Raw genomic sequence first — 12,302 nt, forward strand, 5'->3', positions numbered from 1 at the left:
AGAGAACATAGACAACTGCAGGGTAGGTAGAAAAAATGTTTTGAAGGAAGGTAAGAATGCAAAAAATGCATAAGAGAAAGGTTGTGCATGAACATCTACCTCTCTGAGCCTCAATTATCTTATCTTTAAATGAAAAGGCATTGTAAGATTCCTTCTAGCTTTAAACTGATAAACATATAATCCATGTGAAAATTCTTAAGAATATTATTTAATGACTAACATTCCCTCATTCTCTGTGTCTCTGCCTCTCTCTATTCCTTCACTCTCCTGCCCTGACATTTTCCTTCCTTCTCTCTCTTTTCTTCCCCATGCTCCATTTTCCCTGAAATGACCTGGATTTGAGGACTAAACAAATATCTTTTGTTAGAAGGAGGATGTTTTTCATAAGAAAGGCCATAGAGGGGTTAAATAGTGAGGTTTTACAAATATAGCTTGTCTATTATGGTAGGCTATTTCATTCAGTGGTGGATTGCCCAAATAGAATATTGCTAGTTTTATGCTACTGTTATCTGTAGATATGTATGTATACATTCAAGCATACATGGAGGGATTTATGAATATACAGTTTTTACTTTAATGTTAAAAAAAATGTCAAATTAAACATGGCCAGTACTCCCCAACTGCTTACATTTTGCAAATAAGAGAAAATAAACTGCAAATCAATGAAATTTAAAATTCTTTCTAATTATAAAACCATATGGCTTCAGGGACGAGACTGTGTATTCCATCTATTCAAAGACATTATATGTACTCTAGCCATGCAGTTACACAGGGTATGAATGAGTCATGAGCTCCAACAACAAAAACACATAGATTCAGATGCCACAGTATGCACAAATGTGCATATATCATTTGTATCCCAAAATATATACACTGCAGGTCCATATGGACACACACAGAGTAAATCATAAAGCTTTCTATTCCATGATTCTTTCTTTTTTGCCCGTGATGGATCTCATTATTAATTAAAGAATCATTTAGCTTGCATAATTGTCTTCTGCCATACATAATTCCAACCTTTCAATGTCTCTTCAAGTTGGCTTATTAGGCTAAATGCACTCCTTTGTTTTGGTGACATCATCAATCAAAGCTTGTAGGTGGATGGACTCAGCAGTGGGATGAGTAAAATAAAAGGAAGCCTCTCTTTGTTTCTCATTATGAAATCTACCACCAGGTGACTCCATTTGTGATTTTTTTCTTCTTTTTGAAAGTCAGGAACACTTTAGTTTTCATATACTGCAGGTCAGAGGCTTTGTAGTCCATTTGAGACGAATTAGTGACTGGTTGTTAAGCATCCCTGTGTGATTTGAACTGTTTCTGGACAGCCACCTAACTTGTTAACAAAGCTGGAGAATTTCTAAAAGATCAAGATTTGACCTTATGCAATCAGATATGATTCATTCAAATCAAGTCTCGACCCTTAATTTTGTTTGACTTTAAAATAAATTCCAGACCAACAAACAGTGGTTCTCAATGTCCTATGAGTCAGACAGGTTAAAAACTCCTAGGGCATCAGAACAGAGGGATCTTTTGCATTTTATTTTGTTTTGAATATTACACATTTATGAAGGAGGGGACATTATATATAAGTTAGGTTCAGCTGTTCTGGACATTTATGCAACATATTGACAGTGATCCTCATGAGAACTGCGATAATGATATCTTGGGTCAGAAAGATGGTCTAGTCAACCAAGTATTCCATCTTTAACAGAAACACCAAGGTCACTTTTGAAGAGATATGATTTGGGACTCTAAAATCAACCTGAAAAAAGGGATATCCTCCTCAAATCCCCAGATCCCTATGAAAATCCATTATGACTAGGTCTTCCAAGGATTTATTGATAACCTTCTTGAACTTAATGATTTTCAGTCTATATTATCTCTTGGGAGACAAAGAGTTCTTCAAAATTTTAGTATTTTTTTTGCATGAAGTAGTATTTTCTTTTATTTGTCCTAAAATAGCTTTTCTCTGAATATTCTGAGATACTGATCAACCAATCAAAAAACATTATTAATTACGTACAATGTGCCAGGCATTGTGCTAATATATGGAGATTGTCATATTCCTTGTTCTCAAGGAGCTAACATTCTAATGGGTGTGAGAGCTTATGAAGAATTAAATACATACAGGAAATAAATAGAGGCTAACCTTAGGAAGAAGGGACTAACAGCAGGGATTTGGGATTGGGGGAGGGAAAGGCTTCCTGCAAAAGGAAGGATTTGAACTGAGTTGTGAAAGAGATGAGGTAGGAGAATATTCCATGCATGGGAGGAAATCTCCATTATTCATCATCAGGAGATCAAGTAACTATGATCAAGTTCACTCTATGTGTATTCAATTTTATCAAAAAATTGACCAGGGATTTTGGTTAAATCCCCTTTTGATGTTTGTCTTTCTAGACAATAGTTTTGGTCAGGCAGTGGATGGGGTAGGTTGAAGTTGTCTTTTTCTACAGGAGCTGGCTAGAGTGCTGAACTTGAAGTGAGTAAATAATAGGTTCAAAACCCACTTCAGACATTTTTTGGCTAAGGTGACTCTGAGCAAATCCTTTTTAAACCTGTCTCCATATTTGTAATGCAGGTCTGAATATATATGAAACATATATACAGACATATGTATATATGAAATGACTCAGAATTGGGAGTACAAATGAGATTTGAATAGCTATGTAAGCATCAATTATGTTATTGTCATTGTTCTCATCTTATTTGATGGATTTCAAATCAAAATGATCATGGGATAAGTATTCCATGTGGGAATAGTTATTTAAAATGCTATTTGTGCATATGTGTGTGTGTGTGTGTGTGTTTAATGAATGACTATTTTATCTGGGTCATAGTGGGTAAAATAGTTCATTTGTGATAATGTTCTGATTCCAGCACTTTGGTTGGATTATTAAAGATATTTTGAGTTCTGTACATGTGGTAGTAGGATTGTCATTTGTCAGTCCATGAAAAAGAGGACTTCTGATGTATAATTCTGGCTAAAAGGTAACAGCTTGTTAAGAGCTTAGTAGGTGCTAAATTGTAGCAATGGGCAGAAATATCTTGAATGGGTTCTGTCATATCTTTGTGTAATTTGCATTGATCACTAAGTCTAGAATCTTTAAGGATGTCTTTCATAAATCCTTTGGTTATTAGCTGGTCCTAAATTGAGATCATAAAGCTCTCAATAAGTGTAGAATTCTTAAAGATAACCTCTTTTAATTCTTCTTGATGGTGATCTGCTCTTAATTTGTCATAATGAGCCATTCAATAAAAAAATGAAACCTACATGACTCAATTATATACACAGTTGCTCCAAACAAAAAAAAAGGTTCAATATATTATTAGCTATTTCCATATGAATATTGGCTATAGAGGGCCTTTAGATAGCACTATTATATATATGTGTGTGTGTATATATATATATATATATATATAAACTGTTTCATGGGCTCTATCCTGAGACAAACCACTTAGTATTATTATGTTAAAGGAATTCAATTATGTGTATCTACTGTATAGGTTTTTGTTAAGATACTTTTCAAATTCATGGTACATTTTACAATTCCTAAAATCTGTATTAAGATTAGAATAATAATTTAATTTCAGGGTATCAGTAAATTTTATTTAAATAGTTAGGTATATTTTTTGCTAGGATATTTGTGATAATTATTATTATTACTATTATCTTGTCAATTTAGTTACTCTTCTTTGGACTTTCTCCAAAACTATCACTCCTTTCTCCAGATCCTTCCATTGGCCTATAGCTTGCTGTATATAGTGCCCTCATGTTGGGATGCTTGTTGACCCTCAACTGGAGGCCAGGGGCTCCTTGACTATTTCCTACTACATTGAGTCACTGGGGTGCACCAGATAGAGATCCCTTAAACATTTTACTTCATGCAGAGCCTGCCAAAATGCTATGGAATCCATGAGAAATAAAGGAAATGTTATTAAGTGCCAACTATGTTCTCAGCCCTATTCTTTATAATATTATTTCATTTCAATCTGAAAACAATGGTGTCAGGTAGGTGCTATTATTATTCACATTTTATAGTTGACAAAACTGAGGAAGACAGAATTAAATGACTTAGATAAGGTCACACATCTAGGAAGTCCCTGAGGTCAAAACTGAACCCATTTCTTTCTTACTACAGGCCTACTGCTTTATTCACCAAGCCACTTGGTTGTCTCTTAGTAGGTATTTAATCAGTGCCATTTGACTAACTTGAAACTGTGTGACTTTCTGGCCAATTCAAGACACTATTTGAGCTTTGATCCTTCCTGAGGGACTTCATATTATTTTGATATCTATGGGGAGGTAATCAAAGTCCCAACATAGGTATATCTCCCTGGAACTTCCTCAAGTTTAACAGAAAACTCTCTTGAACAAACTCCCTATAGTCAGGCTTCTTGAGCTTTTGGAGGTATTGTGCATGCCCTCTCCATTCCCCCACAATTGTATCTTTTTCACAGAGGAAAGAGTAATCTGTGGAAAGACTCCCTTGATAAAAGAGCACTTTGAGCAAGCAAAGTTAGTTGTTTCTGATTTTGTAGCAGTCCACCCCTAGCTATGGGCAAGGGGAACAGTTGGTATGTGCAGATTGCCTTAAAAGAGAGCATGCTCAGTCTTGAGCATGCTCAGTATTGCACATGGCTGGGAAGGCCTCTGACCCTTGACCCCAGCTTCCCCCAGGTTAGGCGGGAACACAGGTTTCTTTGTGCTCACCTGGTTAAGAGAAACCACACCTATACCTTGTCATTAGCCAATGAGGATCATCCCTATGTACTGTGTATATTTGCATATCAAAGGGTATATGTAGCCCAGCAAGCTCCGCCTCTAGCTCTCTCTCTTTCAGGAGCTGATGGCTGTCCTGGCAGGAGCTTGGCCTCCAAGCTCCATCCTTAAATCTTCTCTATCTCTCTTTCATCTCTCTGACCTGTGTAGTATTAAATGTGGATCTCCGGATTGGTAAAAGCCTATGGAAGGGTCCTTTGATCAGAGCTTAGCTGTGGCTCATGGAAAATTAATAAAGACTCATTCCTGCCACCTCATATCTCTAATTTGACTCCGTCATCCCCCTCGTGGAATTCAAAACTTCTATCCTGTCTCTATCTTCCTACCTTAAAGCTTCTCTCCCCTTTGAGGAAGCTTTAGATTTTGTGTTCATTTTTGATGGGGTAGGTTACTACTATTTTTTGAGAAGAAGAGAAGATCAGAAAGAGAAGGAAAAATGGGATGTGGGGAAGAGATGGAGAGGCAGACAGAAGAGAAGGCAGAAAAGGAGACAGAAAAGAGCTTTTCCCTGTGATTTTTGCTTGCTCAGAAATGGAAGGGAACAGTAGCCTCTTCTATCTTTCTATCTCCACTTTAAACCCTGAATGTGTCTATTAATCCATAAGTCTTTACTGAGCACCTAGATAGCATAAAACAGATACATCCAGGAACTTTGGAGAGAGAGGTTCCTGCCCTCATGTTTGATTGGTCAACACCCAAAGTGCTATTGTTGCCATGGAAAAGGACTTATAGAAACTCATGGCAACACTTTAGAATGAGGTAAACAGGAGGTCAGCACTGAGGCAGAAGATACTTATACCAAGGCCTCTTGGGAGCCCTTTAGGAACCTGGCTATTGTTCCTCATGACCACCCCCCCCATCTCCCCAAGACTTCTCCTTATTCTCCTTTTCAGGAGAGTGATGTTCAGCTCTCCACCCCCCACAGCTCTCCACAGTCTGAATCATGGCAATTGTAGTGTTTCTCTGAGTCACATTAACTGAAAGGTGTCTGCTGATAGCTTGATTCTTCCATAAGTCATGATGCTTTTAGCAGCTCTTTATGATTTCCTAGGATGAAATATATGACATCCTATAATGGGTCCTAAATATCAGGACCCCTGACTTTCCTCAAGGTGAGTACCCTCCCCAACCAACCAGGACAGAGAGCTAATGAACATACTTCATTCTCAGGACTCAGAACCAGGCTAGTCTTTCATCTGTAAAGGTTTCCCATGAAGAAAGAATATCTTATAAGAGCACTCTCTGGTGGAAAATGGCGTATAAGAAACCAACCATTAGCGGGCAGAGCACAAGAGGTGAGTGGAGAAAATATGGCTTAATGAAAGCCAGTGACCTATTCCATCCACACAGCTCACAGACCTTCTTGACTCCTTGAAATGAGGGAAGGGAATGCTAACAATGACATCTCTAGTATATGGCACCACTGTAGCCCCAAAGCACTTGGAGGGCTGAAGCAAGGTCAGAGCTCTGTAGGCATATTGCAGCTCCGGGGCACAGTCTGCAAACTCACTTCCCCTCCCGCATGCCCCTACTCAATGGGGCACAGAGCATGCCAACGGCCACTGTCTTTGTGGAGAGAATAACTTCATCTCGAGTTATCAACGCTGACTCTCCCCTGAGATAATAAACTCCAATGGACTTTTCTCCTGACATCACACTTCAATCAAAAACAAGAAAAAAAACTTTTTTTTTTGTAAAATGTCACTTTCAAAGTTGAAGCTTTTTTTTTTTCTAAAGTGTCTTTATAAAAAATTCATGGCCACAATGATCTGATAATGCAGTGTTCTGATACCAGCAGATGTTTTGTCTAACATGTTCCCTGAAGCTGTACTCTCTGCCTTCATATCTTTCATTTCCAGTTGCTATCTGCTGACTGTGGGATGTCATGTACGTACCCTATAGCTATGCGCAGCAATTCGCATCTAACACCGCCACGCGTAATGAGCTTCACAAGATGCTTGTCGCAATAACTCCGTACTTCCCTAACCATATGGAACACAACACTCTAAAGCCCATAGACACTTTTTTTTATTACAGTTCAGATCCTTAAAACATAATCTGTGTGATGTCTAGTGAATGTACGTGAAGAGCTGCTGAAAACAAAGTTAACACTTGTTCACATCATCTGTTACAAATGTCCAATTTGGGACAATAAATTTCCTCGGAACCTGTTCTTTTGCTGACTCGTTGCTTTATCTTTTTTCCTCTTTCTCTCACGTCGTTTTTTTTATGAACTATGCATATGTATTAAATGGGATTTGTTGTCCCTAGATACCAATTTGCATAAAGTACAAGCCATCATTGGTTGGAGAGAAGCAAATTACTTCTCCGGCAAGATCACACTTTTTTTTTTTTTAATTTTAACAAACCGCAGGCAGAGGCTGTTAACAGCACTTAGCCAGATATGCAAAGTATCACTTTTCTCAAAAGCAGCTTGATCAATGAGAAGGTGGGGTGGAGGGATATAGAGGGTATTATTCAATTAAGTCCCATGGACAGATGACCTGAGAGAGAAATGCCCCTACCTGTCCATAGACCTACCAGTAAGCAGAGCTTCCAACTTTTACAGACAAGAGCAAGTATTCAGGACTTGAAGAGAGAAAAGAAAAAAGAGAGGAGAGAGAGAGAGAGAGAGAGAGAGAGAGAGAGAGAGAGAGAGAGAGAGAGAGAGAGAGAGACCTACTGACTTAGCTGCTAAGTGAGAGAAACTTGGCTGCTTAAGGGGGGGGGGGTATCAGTCTATCTCTCTGCCTCAGAAAACTCATCACTTGATTTTTTCCATGTTAGTCTTGTCATTTTCCTCCATGCTGCTTTATATTCCTTTAGCCTTTTATTACCAACTCTGACTACAGTCTAGAAGCTACAGGTAGCACCTATGGCTCTGGCCTCTTGTCCCATGTACCATTTTGGGGAAACAACTTTTACTTTCCTGTCCTGACAGATGTAGGAACACACCATGGGGCCTTTTGGATGCAGCCCTCCCATCCTGATCATCAACAGCATACACTGCTTTCTCTCTTCTCACCACTCTTATGGCATACACCTGTGACATGTTGGCAGTTTCCTGGGTGATAACTTAGAAACTTGTAAATTCCAGCTTGTCCCTCGGTTAAGCAGAGCCATGCTAGGTTTTTTTTTTCCTCCTTCTCTCTTTCTCTTTTTTTTTTCCTAAATAAAGAAACAAACAGCTATCTCAGCCAAGAATCTCAGACAACCGTATGGGGTGGAGGGTGTGCATGTGTGTGTGTGTGTTGTGAACCATAGAAACAGCTGGGGATAAATGAAACTCTCTAACTTTGGACTACTTTATCACAAAAACTTCAGATGTGGACAGTGATGATACAGAAGATAGCAGATGTGTGGTATATGAGAAGGATCCAAAGATAGTACAAGTTGAATGATTGAGATAATTTGTGATTTTAAAAAAATTTTTTATTAATTTTTGACAAAATTTTCCCAAGTAGCCTTCTCACTAGATTTTAAGCTCTAAGAGGACAGTTTTTATGTACTTCATTTCCCTGCACATCATAATGCTAACCCACATACTAGGTCTTCCAAAAATACTCTTGATACTTTGATTGTGATCTCATCGTTTTGAGTATTCCTTCAAATGATAAAGACTGCAACCTGTCTATGTCTGTCCATCACTGCTGATACTGATTTGACTTCTCCCATAAATCCTCTTCAGAGGAGCCACCACACACACAACAGGGATAATTCTACTATCTGGATGTCCTCACACTGTGGAATCTGTCCATCATTTTCCTACCATTTCATTAAAGGTTCTAGTCATGCTTATTTGTCTCCTGCGTCTCTTCACTGTCTGAATTGCTCCACCTCTCAACTAACAATCTTGCTCTTTGAAACACTACCCTCTCCCCTCTCATTTTTAACCCAGACTTTCAGCTCTTCTTTAGGTGATGTCCTCCCCCATTAGGACATAAATTCTTAGCTGGCATGGATGTGTTATTTTGTCTTATAGTTTGTATCTGAAGTATTTAGCACAATTCTTGGCAAATAGTATGTGCTCAATAAATGAAAAACTTAAGCCCTAGTTTCTTCTGCTCACAGGTATATCTGAAAACATCCTTTACTAGGCTTTTCCCTTATAACTCTTTGTAATACATGTCATTATTACCTACCTGATACCTTTACTCTGCCCTTTCATTTAGCTACAAATTTGATTCTTCTGTAGATGAAATAGATGAAATCTGATATCTTTTATATGATTGGTATTCCTATAGAGCAATAAACATTTCCTGATGAACATCAAAGAGACTTTGAGAGGTTATTTAAGATCATTTCATTTTCAATCAGAAAGAGCTATACACAAGTAGGAGAAGAACAGGAATCTGTTCATCAAACAAGGGTACTCATAGAACTATTTCCGCCAAGAGCAAATGAACAAAACTGTGGCTAGCTAATAGATTTTGTATATAAGTTTAAGGTTCAAAATTCATCAGGTTTGTGATTATGCAGAACTTCAGTTAAATCTTCACAGCTAGATGAAGAATTTTCCTTTCTTGAAAGACTTACAGAGAAATTCTATAGTCCTTGTAATATATGAAGACTGAAGCCCTTCATTCTTACTTTGGGAGTAAAAAAATGGATAGATTGAAGAAATGCCTTCTTTCTTTCACTCTTCTCTTCCTCCTCCTCCTCCTCCTCCTCCTCCTCCTCCTCCTCCTCCTCCTCCTTCTTCTTCTCCTTCTTCTCCTTCTCCTTCTTCTTCTTCTTCTTCTTCTTCTTCTTCTTCTTCTTCTTCTTCTTCTTCTTCTTCTTCTTCTTCTTCTTCTTCTTCTTCTTCTTCTTCTTCTTCTTCTTCTTCTTCTTCTTCTTCTTCTTCTTCTTCTTCTTCTTCTTCTTCTTTTCTTCTTCACACCTCATGAAAAAAATATAGAAATTCAGAGTTGTAAATTTCAGTGGCCATGTAGACTAATCCATAATTGAAAAAAGCATCCAATTCAAAATATACAACCAATATCCACAAAGTCTTTGTTTTATGACAAAGAGGGAAATCAAAATTACTCATTTTAGTTTTAGATGACTTTATTTCTTCAAGTTGTATTTTTTCTCTTTTTCAACTTTGACTCATTATTTCTAAATCTTCTCTCTGCGGCACACAAAATACATTTAATCACTCTTCCAGAAAACCATCCCTTTCCTTTCCATGTCCACCCTTTTCCTTTTCTAGGATAAGAAAATAAAACTAGCTTTTATAGACAATATTTCATGAAGTTCCTACTCAATCACCATTTCCAACAGTTTCTTCACCTTCTTAGATATTCAGGAGAGGATTTTTCCAGAGGTCAAATGACTCTCCAAATTATAGATTATTCTCATTTAAAATGGATAATGTCACAACTTGGAGCTCACTTGAGTTTTTTGTTTTGTTTTTTGCTCCTGACCATTGATATACCCTAAAGAAACAATTCTGTGCTGTCTTCTTTGCCAAAACTGAGGAATACCCAATACTGGTTTGATTTCATATATTTAAATGGGGTTATAAATTCTAATTAAAACAGATTGTAACTTCTAACCCTACATAAATCTAGTAGTAACATAAGCACATGGAAGATGATGATAACTGAGAACATGTCACTGGAATTGACAATTTTGATATCATTGGTGATCATCAAGAATGAAATTTCCTTTAGTAGAGTAATGGAAGTAGGAGTCAGGTGGCAAGGAGTTATATTGGCATATATATCACAAGTTCAAAAAGTCTAGCACCTTAAGGGGTGAGGGATAATATGGTAGTTTGCTGGTGTGATTTAAGGAAATGTGTATTTTTGGAGGCAATAATTTGGCCATGTTTATAATCAAAGGGGAAGAAGACAGTGAAGAGCAAGAGAGATGGAATTAATAAGCAGAGGTGACTGATAAAGCCAAGTCTCAGAGAAGACAAAGGATGTAAAGATAAATGGGTCTGGGATCTTGATATCCCTTTCACCAAGCTAAGAAGGAAAATATAGGAGTATACATAGGGACGAGTTGCAGTAGAGTGGATAATATGGGGATGGAGGTGATTTGAAATATATAGTTTTCATTGCTCTTATTTACAACCATTTTCTAACACTCTATTGGGTTTATATTTAAGATGAAATATTAATTCACTAATTAACATGTTCATGGAGTAACAGTTGATATACAATCTTAGCAATTTTATTAGGATTCTTAATATAATCCACACCAACAAAGCTACTACATCTTCCAATTACACTTTCTATTGTCTCATTAGCTACCACACATCACCTGCAGCTACCTATCAACAAACAAGCATCCCTTTGCTATATACATACGGTCATTCTTAGTGACAACCAGCCTATCCTAAGTTGTCAAAACAAACCCTGTAAGCAGCAAGCTGCATTTCAGTCCCAAGTTAAATGCAGCTTTTTAAAAAAATTATATCATTTTGGTGTCAAGTGATAAAGATAGGTACTGTGGGGCTTTAGGATTCATTTGGTACAACTAGGATTTATAAAACATCTCTCTTTCAAATATTTTTAATCTCATAATTCTCTGTTAAATGGTGTTTATAACAAAAATTGGGCATAACTTTATGACTAGAAAAATGGCAACAACAAGTGGTTAGGTACTTTGCCCAAGATCCCCCAGTACAACTCCAAGAGAGCTTTGCCTTACACTGTTGCTATCAATGCTCTGTAAAAGCAGTGTATGCCACTCATAAGTTTCTGCTTCCCTTTTGAGGCAGAATGACAACTCCTCCATCAAGCAGTCCCCAGAAAAAAAGGGAAAGAAGAATGTCTTTTAAAAGTACCATTTGGGTGAATTGGAAAGAGGAATGCAATGGTGATTCAAGAGACCTGGATTTCAACCTTGTTAACAATCTTACTACTTAATTTTGAGGAAAATTACTTAATATTCTTAAGCCTCAATTTCCTTAACCATTAAATGAGGAAGTCAAGTTGAGATCATTGATAAGGGTAAGAAAAGCCTATAAATTTCATCTGGTCAAATCCCTTACATTTTAATAATATGGAAAGAGAACCATTCTCTAAGTGACTTGCTCAGGACTCCATACATAAGATGTGAGAAAATTAGCAGTCAGATTTAGATTCCTCCACTTAAGCATTCTTTCTGCAATACCTTGCTGCCTCTACAAGGAGTCACAGAAAGTCCCTTCTGGCTCCAAGTATCTGTGAGTCTATGGCCAATCAGTTTAACATTCTCCAATGGTCAAGTTCTCCTCCACACAGCTTGAAGAGTCCACCTCCTCATAGTTGCTTTTCTTTCACAGAAGGAAAATTGTTTTGAAGTCTGATATTAAGGTTGCTTTGCTTTCTTGAGAGATATAGAAATCCCCACAGCTTCTGTTTAATAGACTAATTGAAAACTAGGGAACCAGAGTCTTTGAATTTTCTACAGAAATCTTTTCCTCTTGGCTGATTGGCCAACATGCTGAATGTTCACAGAACTTTTCATTTTTTCTCCCCAATTTGGTAATGATTTTTCACCACAACTCTCCAACCTCTCCTTGGATAGCTAGAAGAAAGAA

At 37.4% G+C, this 12,302-nt stretch overlaps 1 long non-coding RNA gene across 1 annotated transcript; it reads left to right on the forward strand.

Annotated features, from left to right (window-relative positions):
• The first annotated feature begins 5,508 nt into the window (after positions 1 to 5,508).
• Positions 5,509 to 6,956, forward strand: LOC103100306 (uncharacterized). The gene is made up of 2 exons (XR_459241.3): positions 5,509 to 6,078; positions 6,643 to 6,956. It is a non-coding gene; the product is annotated as an uncharacterized LOC103100306 (long non-coding RNA).
• Positions 6,957 to 12,302: the final 5,346 nt, after the last annotated feature.

The sequence above is a fragment of the Monodelphis domestica genome, chromosome 1 (assembly GCF_027887165.1).
Source record: "Monodelphis domestica isolate mMonDom1 chromosome 1, mMonDom1.pri, whole genome shotgun sequence".
Classification (NCBI taxonomy): Eukaryota; Metazoa; Chordata; class Mammalia; order Didelphimorphia; family Didelphidae; genus Monodelphis; species Monodelphis domestica.